The sequence below is a fragment of the Myxine glutinosa genome, chromosome 13 (genome assembly GCF_964187855.1).
Source record: "Myxine glutinosa chromosome 13, kmMyxGlut1.1, whole genome shotgun sequence".
Taxonomy (NCBI): Eukaryota; Metazoa; Chordata; class Myxini; order Myxiniformes; family Myxinidae; genus Myxine; species Myxine glutinosa.
This window is the reverse complement of record NC_136273.1, coordinates 81,285,616-81,306,918: the sequence shown is the minus strand read 5'-3', so window position 1 is coordinate 81,306,918 and position 21,303 is coordinate 81,285,616. Positions and strand designations below refer to the sequence as shown.

Sequence of the window (21,303 nt, the reverse complement as noted above, 5' to 3'; positions counted from 1 at the left end):
TGTTCTGACTACGAGCATGTGTCATATGTGTGGAACTCTGAACTCTATTTGGACATAAACGACCTTGGACAAGCCAACCTTGCCTCACGCCCACGGACACATGAGCGGAAATAACCTGTCCGTGTCCGCACATAATTTCACATTCAGGAAGCCAATCTACTCGAATTAAATAATACAATCGATATTATCCCGCAGACATCTTGACGGACATAATAACCGTGTCAAACCTTTAATAACTAGTAAAATAAAGGCCAGTAGTGGATTTTCTCACCCGATACCCGCACAGCGTCCAATCAAATACGGGTCGGCAGACTGCGCAGGCCGCAACCTTACGATGTTCCATGGAGATAAGTTTGCATTGTATTGTTACCTTCAGGGCAGCGCTGCGACAGGGAAGCTCGCTTATAGTCGCGATTTGTTGCCCTGAGGGCATAATCCCGTTTTAAAGATAAAGTTAAAGCTATTGTAAATTGTTTGGTAATACTTTTTGGAGCGTTCCAGCGTATTAGTTCTTTTCAGGTTAAACAAGGCTCTTCCGATGCACTTCTTATAACTATAAGAAGAATAAACGTTGTGTCAACGCTCAGATCGCCTGCACTTATTGTGGTAATGTATATACAGTACAGTAAATATACAGTATATACTATGTAGTCTTATCAGCTGTACCCTAAGCCTGGTGTTGGCTTCACGGTTAAGGTGACTGGCTTGAGTTCGAGCCCCCGTTGTGCCGTTAAATAACACCAGGTGGGTTGACTCAACCTGTCATTATGAGGTTGGAAAGATGAGTACGTGCCAGCTTCCTGGAAACAGGGAGCACTGCATCAGCGGCACAGCTGTACCCCCAGCAATGATGCAGCCAAGCAACTGCAGGATGAATATGAAACAACAAACTACACCTTGTTGCTTTTACCTTTATAACTAGAGTGGCTCGGAGCACCTCACCACGCGTCATTACAGAGGAACAGGCTTCTTTAAACTGAGGATAATAACTGCGCCTGAGTTGCTGTGTTGTCATGATTTACACCAATCATTATACAAACAATTATTTTGTACAAATTTATTTGTAATATTGGTTATATTATTTATTTGTAAATTATTTGTAATATAAAAGGTCCAAGTTGTCCAAAGCTCTAAATGGTCAAGGGTCCAAGCTGTGTAATTGGTCTGAAAGGTGTAAGGGGGTATAAATGGTGTTAAGGTTACAGGGTCAAAATTGACTTAAGGGGTGTAAAGTTTTAAAGGTTATAAAAGTTTGGAAAGGTGAAGGGATCTAAAGGTGTCTAAAGTATTGAAAAGGTTTTCAAGGTAAAGTGGTCTTAAGGGTGTTGGGGGTCTTCAGGATCTTGGGGTCTAAAGGGTATTATGGGTCTTTGGTGTCTTTTGGGTCTCTGGGGTCTTTAAAGATCTTCAGGGTATTTGGTGTCTTTTGGGCCCTCTGGGTCTTTTGATTCTTCAGGGTATTTGGTGTCTTTTAGGTCCTTTGGGTCTCTGGGGTCTTTAAGGAACTTTGGGGTCTTTTGGTTGTTTGGAGACCTTTGGATCTTTGTGGTCTTTTGGATTTTTTGGGGTCATTTGGGTCTTTGTGGTCTTCAAGGGCGTTTTGCGTCTTTGGGGTATTTTGGGTGTTCAGGGTATTTTGGGTCTTTTGGGTGTTCGGGGTATTTTGGGTCTTCATGTCTTTTGGGTCTCCAGTGTCTTTTGCACCCTTCAGGTCTTTGGGTCATCTGTGTAGTTAAGGGTCTTCAGGGTCTTTTGCTTCTTCGCGGTCTTTTGAGTCCTTTGGTTGTTCGGAGTCTTTAGGCGTCTTCGGGGCTTTTGGTTCTTCGGAGGTCTTTGAGGGTCATCGGTGTATTTTGGGTCTTCTTGGAAACATAGAAACCCCGAGCAACGATTTCAATTGGGGCGGCTGAAGCGTACATTGTGTGTGCCAGATAAGGATTGTAACAAAAGAATGGCTCACAAAGCTTCTCAAATAATCCGAAAAGTCTTGGAAAAGTACCTGAGAGAAAGGAGTGTGCCTCAGCACAACAAACGATTTGGAGATCTTTCTGATCAACTCCCCCAAAAAGTTTATATCTTGCAGCCCGTACTAGTACTATATACTCTGTAACCACCTCCGTTTCAGTAAGGAATGATGATTCATGGACCAGGCTGCGCAGAACAAAAGATCCCAAAGAGTTGTGGATGGATTCGGACGAAATTTGCAGAGAGGTAGCGTTTGTGACAAGGACGAAATGATTAGATTTTGGTGAAGATCCGGATTCGGATCCGACTAGTAGAATTTTTGAGTGATTCTTCACCATTGGGAGATAGGGCCAAAAACGATACATAGCAGGATATCTCAAAAAGTTGTTGACGGATTTGGACGAAACTTGGTGGACCGGTTGGGTATCTGACAAGGACAAATAGATTCGATTTTGGTGAAGATCTGGATATGATAATTATTTAATTTTCAAGTGATTCTTCACCATTGAGAGATCGGGCGAAAAGCGGCATATAACATGATATTTAAAAACGTTATGGACGAGTTATGACTAAACTTGATGGACGAGTTGGTTTGGTGACAAGAACAAGCCGATTAGATTTTAGTTCAGGTCCGAATCCAGATCCGGCCTATCAGTGGGATCCAAAACATAAACTGTTCAGCCTGGCGGAGGTATGTGCTCTACCGAGTGCCCTTCTGGTATTTTTTAATTTTGGAAGAGATTGAGGCAGCTGTCAGTTGCCTATACACCGCCCAAATAAAGGCATGTGTCAGAATAACGTGTTGGATGCTTAGAACAAGATCGCCCGTAGCATTAATAGATCAGGCTTTGATGGGCTGAACGGCCTCCTTCCTGCATTGCAGTTCCTTGGAAGGGAAGGAAGTCTTATGCAGATGGTGAGACAACACTCTGTGATTGAAAAGTCGCTCCTGATCGACATAGTCGGTAGCTCCTCCCATTTGGCCATTTTGAATAACCTCATCGGATTATCTGCTTCGTTTAGTCCGCCATTTTATTGTCTTGTGCTGAAGGAGTGAAGGACAATGATCATCCTTCCCACAGTTAGGAAACTGCGGACAGACATGACGATACGGAGAACTAGCTGATCGTTATAAAGTATTCCATCACTCGCCCTTAAACTTCCACAACTCGTAAAAAAATCCCCAAAATTCAGGAATCCATGGAGTCCCACTGCGTACGAGAACGAGAAACAGGTTTTGCCTCAAATTGAAATTGTTCTTGTGATAAACATCATCAATCATGAGCAGTGTCCACCATATATAAACGCCTTATGTGGCCAGGTACTGCCCGCAGGCATGAATCATAATCAGAAGTAATAAAAGTTAAAGCTTCCTTGGAACTGCGCAGCCGGGAGTCTTTGTTCTCTGCTGATCCAAAACAGCCTCAATCGTTGTGAACGAAAATCGGCGGGAAGATGTTCGAGCGTCACAGTCCACGCCCAAGACAACGCCCAAGACCACGCCCAAGTCTTGGCAGCATATCTTCTCGCACTGCAAAGTTCACTAAATGCGGTGTTAAACGTACATAAAGTGACTTTCTTTCTACGGATACTAAATTTGTACACACAGGTACAAGTACACATCCTCGCCTCGAACCTGTTTAGCCTGGGTTCGAATCCCGACCCAGCTATGGACTGTCATCCCAGTGTTGCACAGGCAAGGTGGTTGTTATTCATCAATGTGTGCCCTCCCTCGGATGGGCGTCCTGTGCGCCACCATTAGCTGGTGGACGATGAAGACCCGGCGGTCTCCGAGTAGGCGAGCTATCGCCGGCACCATGAACAAATTACAAATTCATGCTCTAACTTGAGTCGAACGTCAGGCCTGGCCAGCCAGTTCATGAAAGACTTGGACTAACCTCCCCCCGGCCAACCGCACATAAACGTGGGATTAATTGTGTAAGAAGAAGAAGAAAGACGGATGCTAAATTAATCAGGATCCATATTCCCCAAATCCATTTTGGAATTGCGGAATTTGGAATCGGGTGCTCCTTTGTAGTCAACGATGTCAATTTGAGTGCCCAAGGAGACCAAACCACTCGCTACCTGCAGTTTGGCAGTCATTTTAAATTAATTATTTGGGGTCGATGATAACTCACCTGATCTTCGCGAAAGGCACCTTGTGGTCTTTAATGTCGTCCGACTAATGCTTGCGGATGGGACACCCAGCGCGAAGACCTTTCGTCGGACGGGGCACACCTTGGTGCGACACGCCAGGGCGACAGTTTGTAGCTGGGTCAAGATTCGAACGCAGGTTGGACACAACAGCTCTAACACAGGGGTGTGCACACCTCTAAGCTATCCCACTCGCCCTGTATTCTAATTCTAAGGAGTCCGATGCAATTATTTCCCCAATTGCTTGAAATCAGGGCTCGAAATTGAAGATCTACAAAGCTCAACTGAAAAAGGAAATTTGACGCAGGAGGAGTCCATTCGATTCATCATACCTGTGCTACACCAACAGCAAATTAAATAAATCCGTCAAAGCTAACGACTTAATTTCATCATAGGGGTTGGAGGTGAGGGAATGGGGATGAGAAAAGTGCGGCAGAGTGGGGGATATTAAAATATAAAAAATCCACATAATAAAATGCGTAAAAGTTCCCTTTTGCGCATTTCCTCGCTCCGGAGTCCGGGCAGGTTATTCGCGAGGTGGACGGCAGGTAAACAACCATGGCACGGGACAAATAACGAGTCAATTGGTCCCACGAATCACGACGAGGCGGGTCCGATTCACGGTTGTCCCATTACTCCTGTGTCTGCGCGGGCGCAGCTGTCCCGTCCTGTCCGGCGAGCCAGGGCTTCACCCTCTAATCAGGAACTCGGGGCTATTTGAGTCCAGGAAATGGGCACCTTCCTTACCAATCGGAGGTGAGCGCAGGGTCCTGTCTGCGGCGCATTATCGAGCAGGGTGAAAGAGTCACTCAGTCACAATCGCTTAACGTTGATGACTTTCCAAAAGGCGGCTCCCTTGGAAATCGTCACATTATGTGACTGCTTCCTCGGAGGCTTTCCGGGCTCGATGCTTTATTGGAAATATTTTAGGAACCACGGTTACGCAACCACAGTTTTGGCGCTACCTGCGCGTTTCATACACGGTGTTCCTCCGACAGGTTACCTGGTGCTGATGTTGCACGCAATGAGCTCTCTCTGCTGACTGCAGGGCGTTGTACCTGTTCCACGAAATTGCACTCCCTCGGATGTAACGTTAAGCCGGCCGTCCCATCTACCGGCATTAGTCGGTGGACGTTAAATATCCCACGGTGTCCTTCGCGAATAGTAGGCGAGTTATCGCCGGCACCTTGAACAAATTACAAATTCCTGCCCTAATTAGTCGAGCGTCAGGCCTGGCCAGCCGGTTCGTGAAAGACTTGGGCTTTGTACGAACCCTACATGATTGCCTGAGCGTGCTGATTGCTGAATAAACGCAGTGCCGGCTCGGTGAATTCCCCCCCCCCCCCCCCCCTAAACCGGGTGACAGCATAAATGATGCAGCTCGAGGGTACAGTGCGAGTTACGTTTTCCAAAAGGGGGGCGCACGGGGACCGCGTCACGCACAGCGAATGCGTAAAGACGGCTTAAAGAGGCTCCGTTTCTGTGCGAGGCACGGCTCGTTTGAGTCTTTTCGTGCATACCATTGGAAACCGGACGATATAAAGACTTCCCAGGGAATGCGCCCGATCGGAGCCGTGCTCCTGGGAGGTTCACGTGGCCGGTGTGTAGCGGAGCACGAGAAGCTGAACCTGCCCGTGGGGGTCATACATGAGCGCGTGCACGCACCGGGGTTCCCCGCACCCTGAGGGTACGTTTGACAACTTCTCAAAAAGCCTCGTTACGATTCACTGGCATTTGCAAACGTGCAAAACGCACAAGGATCACTGTTATTGCAAGAAATTCTTCATCATTGAAGTTGTGCAGAATTATTTATTTTTTTAAAGCTCTGTCAACGTTCCCTGTGATCAGAACTCGGGCAGTGGGTAGGGGAACTTTTACCGGTGGTTCGCAGAAACATAAGTAAACAACATTTTGGTGAATTTTTACGAAGACGTTTAAAATCTGCAACAGGAAATTTGAGCTATCACATTTGTTCAACTTCTAATCTGCTCGGTTGTCTTTAATACCCATATTAATTTACCCAAATCATACTATGTAATATGTCAGATGTGAAATGGGCTGGGTAGCTAGTTTGCCAACACAAAATAATGTCTTTAATACCCATATTAATTTACCAAAATAATACTATGTAATATGTCAGATGTGGAATGGGCTGGGTAGATAGTTTGCAACACAAAATAACCTTCACATTGCGATACAAGCATCAAACATAGCAGTGCTGTTCTCGAACAGATACTCTTTAAATCCATTCGATGAGCCAACTCAAAACATAAATATGGCGGCCATTTTTGTTCAACATGGTGGCCATTTTTGTTCAACATGGCAGCCATTTTTGTTCAACATGGTGGCCATTTTTGTTCAACATGGCTCGGCCGTTTTTGTTCAATATGGCGGCCATTTTTGTTCAACATGGTGGCCATTTTTGTTCAACATGGTGGCCATTTTTATTCAACATGGTGGCCATTTTTGTTCAACATGGTGGCCATTTTAGTTCAACATGGTGGCCATTTTAGTTCAACATGGTGGCCATTTTAGTTCAACATGGTGGCCATTTTAGTTCAACATGATGGCCATTTTAGTTCAACATGGTGGCCATTTTTGTTCAACATACCGGCCATTTCTGTTCAATATGGCGGCCATTTTTGTTCAACATGGTGGCCATTTTTGTTCAACATGGTGGCCATTTTTTGTTCAACATGGCGGCCATTTTTGTTCAACATGGCGACCATTTTTGTTCAACATGGCGGCCATTTTTGTTCAACATGGCGATTTTCAATTTTTGTATAATAATATATATTTTTAATCTTTTTGTTTTTTGGTTAACCACTTTTTTCAAATTTCTAAAATCCTCAATTTTCATCTGATTGACTTGAAATTTGAATAGGATTTGCATATCACCTTACTGAAACCAACCACCAACTATTTTTGAGATCAACATAGGCCAAAGGGTCAACATAGGCCAAAGGTCACCCACTTTATTTTAAATTTCTAAAATCCTCAATTTTCATCTGATTGAATTGAAATTTGAATAGGATTTGCACATTAGGTCACTGAATTCAACCACCAATTATTTTTGACGTAAAAAGGATGCTCTGCTGAGTGCCATTCTACTTTGTTCACTTTTGCCAAGTGTCGCTCTATGAGTGATTTTTCATTGAATTATCACCCCGCACAAAGGAAACGAAACGTTGGGTTAAGCAATTAATTAATTTCCATCCGTCCGTCTGTAAGTGTCAGTTTATGATCGATGAACAACTTATTTAAAGTGAATGTTATATTTTGAACATACACTAACGGTCAAAAGTTTTAGAACACCTCAATTTTTCCAGTTTTTTTATTGAAATTTACGCAGTTTAATGTCTCAATGTACTCTGACATTAAGCATAGAGCAAATAAACAATTGGAGATAAAAAAGAAATCATAGAATCATTTTGTTTAACAAAATTTAATTTAAATTTTTGACTCGGCAAAGTAGCCACCTTTTGCAGATATAACCGCCGGACACACTCGTGACATTCTTTCTACAATGGAAATCAAATATTGTTCGGGAAGTTCTTCCCAACACTGTTGCTGAAGTTCCCACAAATGTGTTGCATTTGTAGGTTGCTTTGCTTCCACCCTTCTGTCCAGTTCATCCTAAACCAGCTCGAATGGGTTTAAGTCTGGAGACTGTGCTTTCTTTGCAATTTCTCTTCAGGAAAGACCTACACTTTTAAGGGTTATAATGGTCGGTCTGTCTTGCTTTGTTAATTGCCTTTTTCTTGCCATTATGATAGCAACATACTACTTCCTGCAGTGCAATATTGTCCAAATAATTAATGGTACAGAGGGTGTAACAACAGTCTGTTCCAATACGGCTTTTATACAGACAGGGAGTTTGTAATCAAGTAATCAGCAGAGGTTGGGACACCTGTAGGAATTGTTTGCATCAACTTTCAAGGCTTAATTTACTTACATTGCTGCAGAACAGCTGTAAGTAGTTAACCCATTACTTGTTCCCTGAAGAAGGCTTTTTTTTTTACAATATAACTGTGCAATTTACATTATTTTCCCGTTTTTGCTAACCTAAACTTTTTTTTAACCTCGAGCAGTTTACTGCTTACCTTTGTACCATTTCAGGTTATTCACTGGACTTGAATTGCTTAAATTTCAATAAAAACTGGAAAAATTGAGGTGTTCTAAAACTTTTGACCAGTAGTGTAGTAGGACAAGTTTGCTGTTTCGCAGTATTTTGTCTCTGAATTTATCCCGATCACGTCTGAGCAAAGAGGATTGAGATAATATTTTTATCTGTCTGCCTGGCAGTCAAACAAAATCGAAAATCATTCCAAAACAGGAAACTTACCGTTTTAAGGATGTCATAAAGGATACAAACAACAGGCACAAATAACTAATTTAACATGTTAAATAAGGTGAGCTAATCGTCGCTGCTGGAATTTATTTATTTATATGACCTTTAGAATCTTTATCTATCTATAATTCCAGTAATCTCTGTGTGTGTGTGTGTCTGTGTGTGTGTGTGTGTGTGTGTGTGTGTGTGTGTGTGTTTGTCTGTGACCGCTGTTTCTCGACAACCACGGGTCCGATATAATTGAAACTTGCCAGGTATATTGCTGGGGACCCGAGGATGTGCCTTTTCAAGGTTTCATATTAATCGGAGAAGTAGTTACCGAGCTATGGCGATTTAGCCGTTCGCCGTTCGCTTTGGCTTTGCGAATGGACCGAATCATTTCATGTAAATAGAGGGGGGGGGGTTCTGTGGTCGTTCGCTTTGGCTTTGCGAATGGACCAAACCATTTCATGTAAATAGAGGGGGGGGGTTCTGTGGTCGTTACTGCATGTAAACGCATGTTTTTTTGCACGCACGTACGGGCAAGCACGTAATCGGAGAAGTAGTTACCGAGCTATGGCGATTTATTTACCAAACTAATCACAGTTACCTCCCACGGGTAACCCACGTACCCACGGGCACGGGCACCCACGTACGGGCACGTCCTAGTCTATCTATAATGCCAGTAATCTCTGTGTGTATGTTTGTTTGTCTGTGACCGCTGTTTCTCGACAACCACGGGTCCGATATACTTGAAACTTGCCAGGTATATTGCTGGGGACCCGAGGATGTGCCTTTTCAAGGTTTCATATTAATCGGACAAGTAGTTAGCGAGCTATGTCCAAAAAACGATTCAACCAATCAGAGAGCAGCGAGCTATCACGTGTGCCGAACGTGGCGAACAGACTCTGCCTCGGACGGCACATTTGAGAGCGTATTCATTTATTTCACGTTGGCAAACTATGTTGGCGTTAAACTATGTTTTAAAACTAATTAAAACTAATTTGCGATTCTTTCGCTTTCCTGCGCGTTTGTGCACGCTATGGCGATTTCTTTACCAAACTCCGCAAGCCGTTCGCTTTGGACCAAACCATTTCATGTAAATAGAGGGGGGGGGATTGTCACCGTACTCGCAAGCCGTTCGCTTTGGACCAAACCATTTCATGTAAATAGAGGGGGGGGATATAATTTTAGATATATATATAGTACGGGCATGCCCTAGTTTTATTTAAATGCAATTGAACACTGTAGAACATAAATAGCCTTGTCACTTTCAAAATCCTCCAGTTTTGAAATACTTGAACATGGTAAATAAGGGTAGTGTAATAGACTGCTACAACAGCACTAAACTTCTGGATTTTTTAAACTATCTTTTAAGTCATTATTTTATTTAACTTTCAGTATAAACCTCAACACCGCGTGGGGTAACATGTTCTGTGAACTCTCTAGTTGATGATGCAGTAATTGAAGTAAGTTATTTGCCTTGTGAATACTTTTTTCAATATAGGCGATACTTTATATTGTGGATGGGAGAAGGGAGAGTGGGTTAGTAGGTTGAGGGGGGTTTCGACGGGTGCTTACATGGTGCGTCCAGTTCTGTATGCTAATACATCAAACTCAATATGTATGCTCGTGTGTTAACTTTACAGACCTGCGTCAGGATGAGCGAGCAATCAAGTCCAATCGACGTTCTTTCGTTGGTTTGACCGAAATGAAAAATTCCAAACTTTCCAAGTCGTGCAGAACATTGGAGACAATATTTTTCTCCTCGATTCCACAATCTTGCAGCCAATGCTCCATGACCCGGTTTACTTGGGCGTAAAGTGGCTCACTTTTGGCAGGTATAGGAGGCAGCAAGATCCCGACTCGAAAAGATCGACGGGACAGCAGAGCCACGTGGGTTCACACTGGCACCGCAGCACTCTACTTGTTGGTTATATAAACGGGGAAAGTGGAAAAACAAACAAACAGCTGACTGAACAGACTTTTTGGGGATCACAGATTTCCAGGTCGGTTTGAAGTTTTGGAGAGAATAAGACGCAATGTAATACTTATTAAAATACAAATAACATGTTTAAAAAATTGTCATCTCAATTGTCATCTTTATTTATTTATATTGTATGCATGTGCTGGCAGGATAGCCAACAAATGCGCCCATTCGCCTCTGAGTTGTGTAACCTTGGTTTTGAATCTTGACCCAACTATAAACTGTCATCCTGGTGTTTCGCAGGCAGGGCAATTCATCAAGGTGTGTGCCGTCCTTAGGAAGGACGTTAAGCCAGAGGACCTGTTATCTAGCACTGGATGTTGGTTATTAAATTTCCCTTGGTGTGCTTCACAAAGAGGGGGTTGAGTTGTCGCCGCAACCTGTACAAATTACTAATTCCTGCCTAAACCATCTGTAATTTTTTTCTGTTTGCAACTTTTTCAAATTGTGGTTTAGACCAGAATTATGTTTCAGCTTATTATATACATACACCCGCAGGGGCTGAGGGGGTGAGCTTCTCCTGGTGGTGGTTTCGGGATATGTTGGACATTGAAAGGCTATGCATCAATTATTGGCCTCCTGGTGGTTACCTTTTGCCTGCGGGTCGGTGGTAGCACTGCCTGAACCCACATCCAAATATCCACTTTATAGTGGCCTTTGGTGGCCTCAAAACGGTCGTTAAGGCCAACGTGTGTAATCTCAAAACCTTGCCCAGATTTTGAAGTTCCTACACCCAAAAGTTGGGACCTCTAGGTGCTACAGTCCAGCCATTAAAGAATAGCATACAAACAAAATAACAGGAAATATGTTGTGCATAGCACGATACTTGCAAAATCCCTAAAATAAGTTGTTGACCTTTGGCCTATGTTGAGCTTTTGACCTCAAAATCAATATGATGCTTCTTTATGACCAACTTTATGATTTGGTGAAGTTTCGTAAAGATCGGTTTAAAATTGTGACCTGTTCGCGACTGATAGAAAAAAAAAAAAGAGAGAGACAGACAGAACAAGCATTCTGAGTATTGCACTGCAATACATGTCCCCTACCAAATTTCAAAGTGCCATAACTTTGTCAAAAATGATCGAATATGCAAATTTATGCACGGTTGATGCTGGTTTTCAAACTTGATCTGAGGTATGCTGAGACACAAGTGTGTCATGCCTCGCCTCGTTGATAAGCCCGCAAGGTCGCTCCATGGAGCGGCCTGCACGTATTGCACTGTGTGAATTATATAATTACCAACTCACGGTCTGAGGTACTAGCGATTCAACAGATATCCATTTTTGTTTAATATTTTCGTTTAATTTACGATATCTGCCAAACCAAGTGCCCTGTCGCAAATTCCAAAAGGAAATTTTAGTAGACTGACATGCTGAACAGATCTGTGAAGTTTCCCCTCGATTGGATCAAAAATGAGGGAGGAGCTCGGTTTTAAAGGTTCATGCTTAAAAACATCATAACTCTGAAACCATGTGAAGCATGACGTCATGCTCGCTGACTTTTTTGTTTGTCATGGGTATGCGATTCCGCCTGCAAAGTTTGGCCTCGATCTGTTCAGCCGTTGCAGAGAAAAAGGGGTTTTCATGTTTTCACGAAAAACAATATGGCGGCCGAACCACGTGACCTGTGACGTCATAATTACCATTAAAATATTCGACAGACCGAGCCCCCCCCTACGGTGAAAACTTGATCTCAATCGGTCCTATTATTGCAGAGAAATTGGTTTTTAAAGGAAATTAAAACTTTAAATGGCACTGAGTTAAGGATCATCAGAATTATCAGAATTACCAAAGTTCAAAGTGCCATAACTTTGTCAAAAATGATCGAAACGTCGTGAGGTTCGAACTTGATCTGTAGCTTATCATGAGGAAACCATGTGCCAAGTTTGAAATCATTAGCATTAAGCGTTTAGAAAAAAAAGTCCGGAAAACTGTTCTTTGCGTGACGGACTGACGGACGGACGGACTGACGGACTGACGGACTGACGGACGGACAGACGGAGGGACGGCGTGCAAACCTATAGTCCCCTCCGGTGTACACCGGTAGGGGACTAATAACGCACAAGACCAGCCAAAATAAAAAATCGTCGGTTTTCACAGGTAACAAACACACAAACACTTGAAAATATTTATATATGTATTCACCTTGGCAATCATACTTGTCATTTCGTATGGAACATAACTGCACACACGAGTACGCGGAGCATTCAAAACATGACAGCACAAGCACACACCAAGTTAAATATTTTTCAATAAATAAGTGTAGATGATTAACAAGAAAATATTGTTGCGGATATGAGGATTGTATTTTTTTATTGTGTTGTATTGTATAGTAAATGGTTGTGAATTATTGTTTTAGTCTGAGCCCTCCTTGCTCCAGTGTGTATAAAGGTCAAAGGGCGTTCCGGTAGTTAATTCCATAAAGCATACATTGAAGGACACTATAATACCCTTGTTCAGTAGTTTATTTCCTTATTCTGTGTATTAGGTTAAGGCTTTGTCTTCCATTAAAATGACACTCCATTGCACCAAGTGAAATAAGATAGATTCCCTTCATTCTTCATTCCCATTCCCAAAACCTCCATTTCCCCTTTCGTCATGGCCAAGCCTCGATTGCCAATATTACATCCCCTCCAAAACCACCATTGAACATGTGCTCGGGTCGGGGAAGAAAGGCGTGCCCGCCCGTCGTCATCAAGGGCGGAGCCAGAGGGTCGCGCGACCAACCAGGGCCGAGGTGAGCACCCCGATGGGCGTGTCCTGAAGGCCGGCGGCTTGATCGCCGGAGGCGTTATAAAAGCGCGCGTGCAAGGTCCTGCGAGAGAGAGAGAAGGTTCAAGGTCAATGACAAGCAGTTGCGCCAGAGACGGCAGACGCGTCCTGAGGTGAGCCAGAGAAGCAGCTTTGGCTCCACAAGCAGCGTTGACTCCACCAGGCAGCTTCAACCCGTACCCCGTGGGAACCAGATAGCGGTGGCATCGGTGGCCGTCGAGGTCCAGCCGACGTCCCGTGCGCGATCAAGCCCGAACCATCTGCCCCAGCTGAACCTTCCCAATCCTCCTTCCAGCATTCATTCCTGCCATTCCATCCTTCTTGTGTACGTGAGTTTGTTCTGTTTGTTCTGTCCTGGGTATTTAATTAAGTTTGTATAAGCTAGTATTTTCACTGTGTCACCTGCTTTTTCCATGTTCCCTGTATATAACTTTGACTGCTCCTTTTGCTTGTGTGTGTAAATAATAAATCCCGTTACTCTTCTGTACGTCTTCTTCTTCCTCTTTACATTCGGTCGCTTTAGAGGTTTCCAAATTGAATATCTGTGGCGCGATCCGGCCAACGTTCGGGAATCGGGTTTAGTCGGGGAAAACTGTTCGGCCGCGGTGCCTCCGCTCGGCAAACAACATCCTTATCCGCGGACCGTAACAATATATATCCAATGATTTTATTTATTGAACTGGTTTATTTTCTTGTTCCTGAGACGAATCGTGAATATCCCTTTCAAAAGAACTATTTGAACGCCATTCGTGTGTTCCATGCCCTATAGACTCGAGGTTATATTGAATGCATTGTCCTGTCGGTACATTGCATACGGTGTTGATAACAAGTAGTGTATACATGAGATTCGCTCTTTTGTATTGTTCACAACCAGGTGGGTGATGGGTGCCACCCGATGCCCTTAGGAGGGCATGCGGCCTATATTTGTGATGTCATACATTTTTACCTCCGCCACCAAAGGTGGATGGATGTTACGTATGTTTTCACCCCTGTCTTTCCGTTTGTCTGTCCGTTTGTGAACAAAATATCTCAAAAAGTTGTGGTCGGATTTGGACGAAATTTAGCAGAGGTAGCGTATGTGACAAGAACGAAATGGTTGGATTTTGGTGAAGATCCGGATTCGGATCCGGCTAGCCGAAGTTTTTAAAGTGATTGTTCACCATTGGGAGATCGGGCCAAAAACGATACATAGCAGGATATGTCAAAAAGTTGTGGACGGATTTGGACGAAACTTGGTGGACCGGTTGAGCATCTGACAACGACGATTCGATTCTATTTTGGTGAAGATCTGAATATGGATTCGGATATGAGAATTATTTAATTAATTAAGTAATTCTTCGCCATTGAGAGATAGGGCCAAAACGATACATAGCAGGATATCTCAAAAAGTTGTGGACGGATTTGGACGAAACTCGGTGGACCAGTTGAGCGTCTGACATCGACGATTCGATTCTATTTTGGTGAAGATCTGAACATGGATTCGGATATGAGAATTATTTAATTAATTAAGTGATTCTTCACCATTGGGAGATAGGGCCAAAAACTATACATAGCAGGATATCTCAAAAAGTTGTGGACGGATTTGGACGAAAGTTGGTGGACCGGTTGAGCATCTGACAACGACGATTCGATTCTATTTCGGTGAAGATCTGAATATGGATTCGGATATGAGAATTATTTAATTAATTAAGTAATTCTTCACCATTGGGAGATAGGGCCAAAACGATACATAGCAGGATATCTCAAAACCTTGTGGATGGATTTGGACGAAACTTGGTGGACTGGTTGGGGGTCTGACAAGGACGATTTTATTCGATTTTGGTGAAGATCTGAATATGGATTCGGATATGAGAATTATTTAATTAATTAAGTGATTCTTCACCATTGGGAGATCGGGCCAAAAACTATACATTGCGGGATATCTCAAAAAGGTATTGATGGATTTGGACGAAACTTGTTGGACTGGTTGTGTGTGTGACAAGGAATAATGGATTCAATTTTGGTGAAGATCCGGATCCAGCTCGTATAATTTTAAAAGTGATTCTTCACCATTGAGTGATGTGGCCAACCAGGCGGAGGTTTGCTCTCTGCTGAGTGCCACGTTCTAGTAACACATGTTTTCTATGTGAAAGGGTTTTTTTTCATTGTACGAACATTCTAAGTATTACTGGAAATGCATTTTGAACTTGAAGACTGTGCAATACCAAATTGTAATCATCAAACTTGTCCAACACATCTGTGAGCCGCCATTTAAAATGCCCCGCGCTTCAGGAATAACGTTTGTGTAGGTCCATTTGGGTAAATGGCACGACTCAATTTGTTGTGTGGTTTAATGTCAAGTGGCAATTTATTTAAAAAGCAACTCCATCGCAATTTATCCAATTCACGAAATGATTCAAACATGCCGGGGCCCGGGCCGGACCGGCACACGGGAAAAGTTAAGGGCAGATTTCTGAGCCCAGAGTTGCAAGGTCAACCTAATTATACACTCTAGGAAGGCCGCACCGGCCGCTGTTTAATCAGGCCCATGCGATTTGAGCCCAGGAAATCGTCAGATCCACCACCAACCCCCGTCCTTCAAGAAACAAGTCTGGAGCAAATTAGCCACCAAGAGGTGAAAAAGTCAAGAAGTCAGAGGCGCTTAAGCTGGAGTCAAGTGAGTTACAAACGAAAGGCATTTTGAGATTATGCATGCGGCTGACATTGGTACAACAGTCGATCCGTACAAAGCCTTGTCATGTGTCTGTCATCAATATCTCAATTTACACGGGATGCCGGCTGGAGGGGGAAAAAATTAACGCGCTTTCCAAAAAAGCACATTGCCGATTGACTTTGTCGTTTGTCCGAGACGAACATTTTCAAAAATTCTTGTGCGTAGTGTCTGGAAAACGGGAACACGCTGAAGGAGTGATTTTTGGAAGGTTTAAATCGTGGGAATTAAGTGTGGGAATATGTACCATGAGATCGCTGTGATTTTTAGAAGAAGGCTCGTTAATTAAAAAAAAATAATAATAACGTACTCATAACTCATACTTCTTACTTCCAGCAGGTGCATTGAAAATGGTATGCATGGTTTGGCAAGAAAAAAATTAGGTAAGTCAATGGTATAAACTCTATGGTAGGAGAAACAAAGGAATGGCATCTCGATGGTGCTGAATGGTACTCATTGTTATTGTATGTCAATGGTACTTTTGTTTTGTAAAGGTCACCCTTAATATTCCCCTTACTTTTAGCCAACAGACACCTGTACTTAGAACTGCTCCTGCCACTAATATTGAGTAATGTCTTTGTAATTTACGGATGTACAAGTATTCTGTGACTTCACACGCTGAGGAAAGGTTCATTGTAAGATGGTGAGTCATCCAATAAAATTGCCTCAATCACCCTGTAAGTATAAAACAAAACCCAATTCGTAGACAGCTAGAGGTCGCTGATGTTTAGAGATCGGAGATCGCTGATGGTGACGGATCGCTGATATTAGCCAAATGGTAGCACTTGAAATTTTGCCTCAGAATGAAAAACGTATTTTTGTTTTTCCAAAGAGTTCATTATATCATTGAAATTAAATAAGGAAATATATATATATATAATGGAAAAGAAAAATTAAATAATTGGGGAAATTTTTTTTACGTGAAAATTGGGAAAAATGATAACAAAATGAAAAAATGCAAATTAAATGATTTTAAAATATATATAATTTAAAAATGAAAGTAAATAATTTTTAAAAAATGATTAATTGAAGATTTAAATATTTGTAAAATGAAAAAATTTAAAAAAATTGGTAAAAAAATTAATGTTTTAAAAAATTAAATAATGACGAAAAAATATTCAAAAAGGAATAACAACAAGGACACCAAGAGTAAACACAATGCCTCCCTCTGGGAGCCATAATAAGAACTATTGCAATTTGCCAGATATTCAAGCACAATTTTTGTTGGTAATTGGATTCTACGAACCAAGCTTCATCAGCAATCTGGTACTGCAGGACTTGAACATCCATGGCAAGTTCATAAAAGGGAAATAAGTTTCAGAAGAATAACAACACAATGGTTTTCGAAGCGATGTATGGTTCTATGGTCCTTATTCGTCGATTCTTTACACTGAAGTGCAGCTTTGAATATATGTATATCCTCCATAAGCAGTTTGTCTTTATATGCTCAATGGACTTGTACCTGAATCCTAACTGAAGATTTATACCTGGATTTGTTTAAATTTTGCATTATCACGGAGTACAGTAGAACTCCATATGTAGGGATAACACGGGAAATAAAATGGCTGCCCAAAATGTGTACAAAACGATATGCCTGAAAACTATAAGCCTTTACGAGCCATACCTTTTATTCTTGAACGTTTTCATAACTATCAAGAACGAAGAAGACACCAGAATACGTCACTAAAGTACCAAATCGAGAGATTGCAAAATCGCCAATTTGTTTATCCTCGGTCAATTGTAAATGTCATCCGGCCTAGCACAATAATGGCTGAAGCAATTACAATGATTCCAATGGAAGGAAGTGACAATTTCTCTTGGATATTGTACCCGTACTACAACCAAAAAGAAAAATTTTCATCAGATTTTAAAAATAATTCAACCACAATACACCACTAATGTATCGCGATGCTGTATCTGCGCATGAGCGCAATAAAGTGGTTTTGGTAATGGCAGCATTTCTGGTGTATGTGCGAGTCTTCCTGTCTTTTATAAGACACCCAATAAGTTCTGAGATGAGTATAAACTGTTTTCCCTTGGAGACTGACGTTTTTTTTTCTTTCTGGGAATCATGGACACATTCTGCACAATTGGAGAGTTTAAATCGGAAGAGGAAGAGTGGTCTTTTTATATGGAGCGGATTTAGTGCTATTTTGCAGCTAACGGCATTACGAGTGTGGATAAACAACGATCGATACTGCTGAGTGTTTGTGGTGTGCCGACTTACAAGCTGATGTCAAGTTTGTTCGCCCCAAGGAAGTTGGGGGATGTTCCGTTGCCGGATTTAATTTCAATTATCGAACAATACAGGAATCCGAAGGATTCGGTGATCGTGCAGTGCTTTAAGCTGAATATCTGCAGCCAGGAAGGGAGTGAGTGAGTCCATTTCAGATTACATAACAACCTAATGTACATTGACTTAATGGTGTGAAAATGGAGGTAATCTCAAGGAAGTTCTCCAGTCTATAGAATTAAACTCAGATTGCTAAGGGAAGCAACATTGGATTTCGAAAAATTAGAAATGTGGACTGCTATATCTGTGGAAAAAAGGGTCATTTTGCAAGAGTCTGTCGTTCGAAATCCAAAACCCAAAATATTCCTCAAAGCAAGAACAGTTCTCCACAGGAAACGGAGAAAAGTCAAAATAGCAGACATATCACTTTGACTCTTCGAGAAAGAAAATGGAGAGGACATCTACAGTCTTTTTCATAAATTGAACAACCAAGCGAAATCCAAACCACTTGTTGTTAAGTTGGAGGTACAAGGCAGGGAAGTGCTAATGGAAATACATAACATGTCTTAGGTAACTCTGGATGAGTGAGGCTAAGTTCTAGGAGAGGTGGGGGGCAGTTGACCTAAGCAGGTCCACAATCTGCCCAAAATCGGACCATATTACGCACGTACACTGGTGAATTTATGGATACTAGTACACCCACTCACTACGGGAGCGGCAGGAAGGGTGATTCCTTTTTGGGGTATATCGATTACAGACGATCTATGGTCGGGTCTCAAGAACATTGGGTGTGTGTTCCTTTACCAAGTTCCTTGTGGAGAGATTGCCAAGTGGTTTAAGCATTCGAGCAAGCACAGCACTCCATTCAAAACCGTTAAGGAATGGCCAGCTTGGCAAGCACAAGCTAGCTGCTTGGTAAATGAGCACATCCCGGTCTTCCTCCCTTTCAGTTTCGTGTTAAACAGCAGGAGCGAGTTTCAAAAATTCGCTATAAAAACGCCATGGTAGTGGCAGGGTCATGTTATTTACCCAACATTTGTGGAGCATATAGATTTGTGGAGCATCTTCTCCCTCCCCCCCCCCCCCCCTTCCCACGCCTCCTCCCCCCAAGCCCTCTCCCTTCCACACATCTCCCTGCTCTCAAATGTTGTGTTTGTGTGCTTCCCCTTCTCTCCCCATCTTGTTTTCCGCTCCCTCTTTTTATATATTTTGTTTGTCTGGTTGATTTGTTTGTGAAGTAAATGTTAGCTCTTTCACGAGCCTCGATTCAGTATACAAAAAAAAAAAAGAGTACAGTAGATCTTCGCTCAGTTCTGTAAGTAAAAACTTACCTCGCTGTCGGGATTCCTCCAAAATTCTTTATTTAGTGTTATAAACAGCATTAGCGACTGTTTAAAAAAATTATCATACGTGTTTGTGGTTTATAATATTTTTTACTTCTGGTAGAGACTGTTGGGCCATTGCTCCCACGAAAACGCCATGATTACTAATTATAAATGTTGACTCGATGTTTGTTCAAGGAGGAAAACCCCTTGGGGAGGTTGGGATATCATTGGTATTAATATTGTTCTGTAATAACATCAATATTATGCTATTATCGTTAGTTTTGTTATTTGAAGCGGCCTTGGAAAAACACCACGATAAAGCTAACTTAATATGGTTATACACCTCAACACACAACCCCATTGACGGCAATGGTGGGGGAAACCCGCTCGGGAGAGAAAACCCCCTTGGGGAGGGGGGCAAATGAATGTGCTACAACCTTCATTGTGTAACCCATTGTCATCCTGTCAAGTTTGGTTGAGATTGGATAAGTAATGACAGAATGTATTGGGGTCAAACATTCATCAAACAGACAGACAGATGCCAAATGGCGTATTTTAGTATGATTATGGGAGAATGTGAAGTCACTGTAACTTATAGTAAACACAAGACAAAGTTGACTTTAGTGGTGGTGAAAGGCTCAGGGTCCTAGTCTGCTGAGACGATATTGGCTCCGGACAATCCACTTGGATTGGCAGTCAGTGAACAACCTCAATGGTAGAGCGATCAAATGTGGAAGCTCCTAATGGAATAGGGGAGATTATTCGCATTTGAGCTGGGAAACTGAAGAAAACGGAAGTCGAGCTAGATATTGAACCAAATAGAACTCATAGGTTTGTGAAAACCCGTCCTGTACCATTTTCATTGAAAGGGTCGATAGATCAGGAGTTTGATTGATTGCTAAAAGTCGGGATAATAGAGCCAGTAACGTACGACAAATGCATAATTTACAGAGGAAAAGGACACAGAACGGTCTGCTGATGCTTTTGTGGAGGTTCACCTGAGGTCATACCAGTTATTGAAAAGAGCATTCTAAATTCAGCTTTCCATATACCGTATGTATACAATTGGTCAAGCAAATCGTCCAGTACTTCCTCCTTATGTAAATAGATGTAATCATGTGATCCCTTTATAAGGCATCTATTTATTACATGGACACAGGGTAGGGAGTCGGAGGAAATTGGAAATGCCAACATTGACAAAAGGAACAGAAGTGAAGAGAGTAGTGTTGTGTCCTGTTATTACAGTGACTATGTAAATGCTCATGTGATTTTGGACACAAGGGGATGCTCATAAAGGGATGGAGAAAGAAGCGTGGAGAGGGGAGAATTGCGGATTTAATAAATGCTGTTATCTCACTCCTGTGGTCTGGAGCATTGGCAAAGTGACACAACATATAGGAATCTCTTTATTATGTATGTATAGGTAGGGAGTAAATTGAGGCAAAGAAGAGAATGTATGACCATAGGAGAAGGAAAGGAGGTGAGTGGAGTTTGGGAGATAAGAGAAGGAACATTGGGAGGATATAGAAGTATGGGGATAGAATAGAAGGGAAGGAGTAGAGAAAGGAGTGAGAGTGATAAGAAAAATTATGTGATGTTGGTGTATGAAATAAATAGATGGCTCCAAAAATGGACAACTAGGGTAGCAGAATGTCTGAGTGGAGACAGAAAGGACGGGAATATTAGACGGGATTTGAAGGGAACTAGGAAGGGACTCGTATGAGATATATCATTGAGGGGTGTGGGAGTTGGGGGAAGAGGGGTTCCCCATGTAAACACCCCTCAAAATAATTTGCTGAATGATGACGTCATTGGCAACCAGATTGGG

General features: G+C 42.3%; 1 protein-coding gene across 3 annotated transcripts in view; it reads right to left on the bottom strand.

Moving 5' to 3' along the window:
- LOC137439047 (protein phosphatase EYA1) overlaps nucleotides 1-21,303 on the bottom strand; it is a 267,871-nt gene that overhangs the window by 242,119 nt on the left and 4,449 nt on the right. Inside the window, exon 1 of one of the 3 annotated variants that reach the window (XM_078767695.1) lies at nucleotides 272-384. The exons of 1 other annotated variant lie outside the window; for it this stretch is intronic. The gene's annotated coding sequence lies outside the window, so the exon portion shown is untranslated. Of the gene's footprint in view, nucleotides 1-271; nucleotides 385-21,303 lie in introns of those variants that run through there. One more of the 3 variants, XM_068134674.2, reaches the window with a different exon arrangement.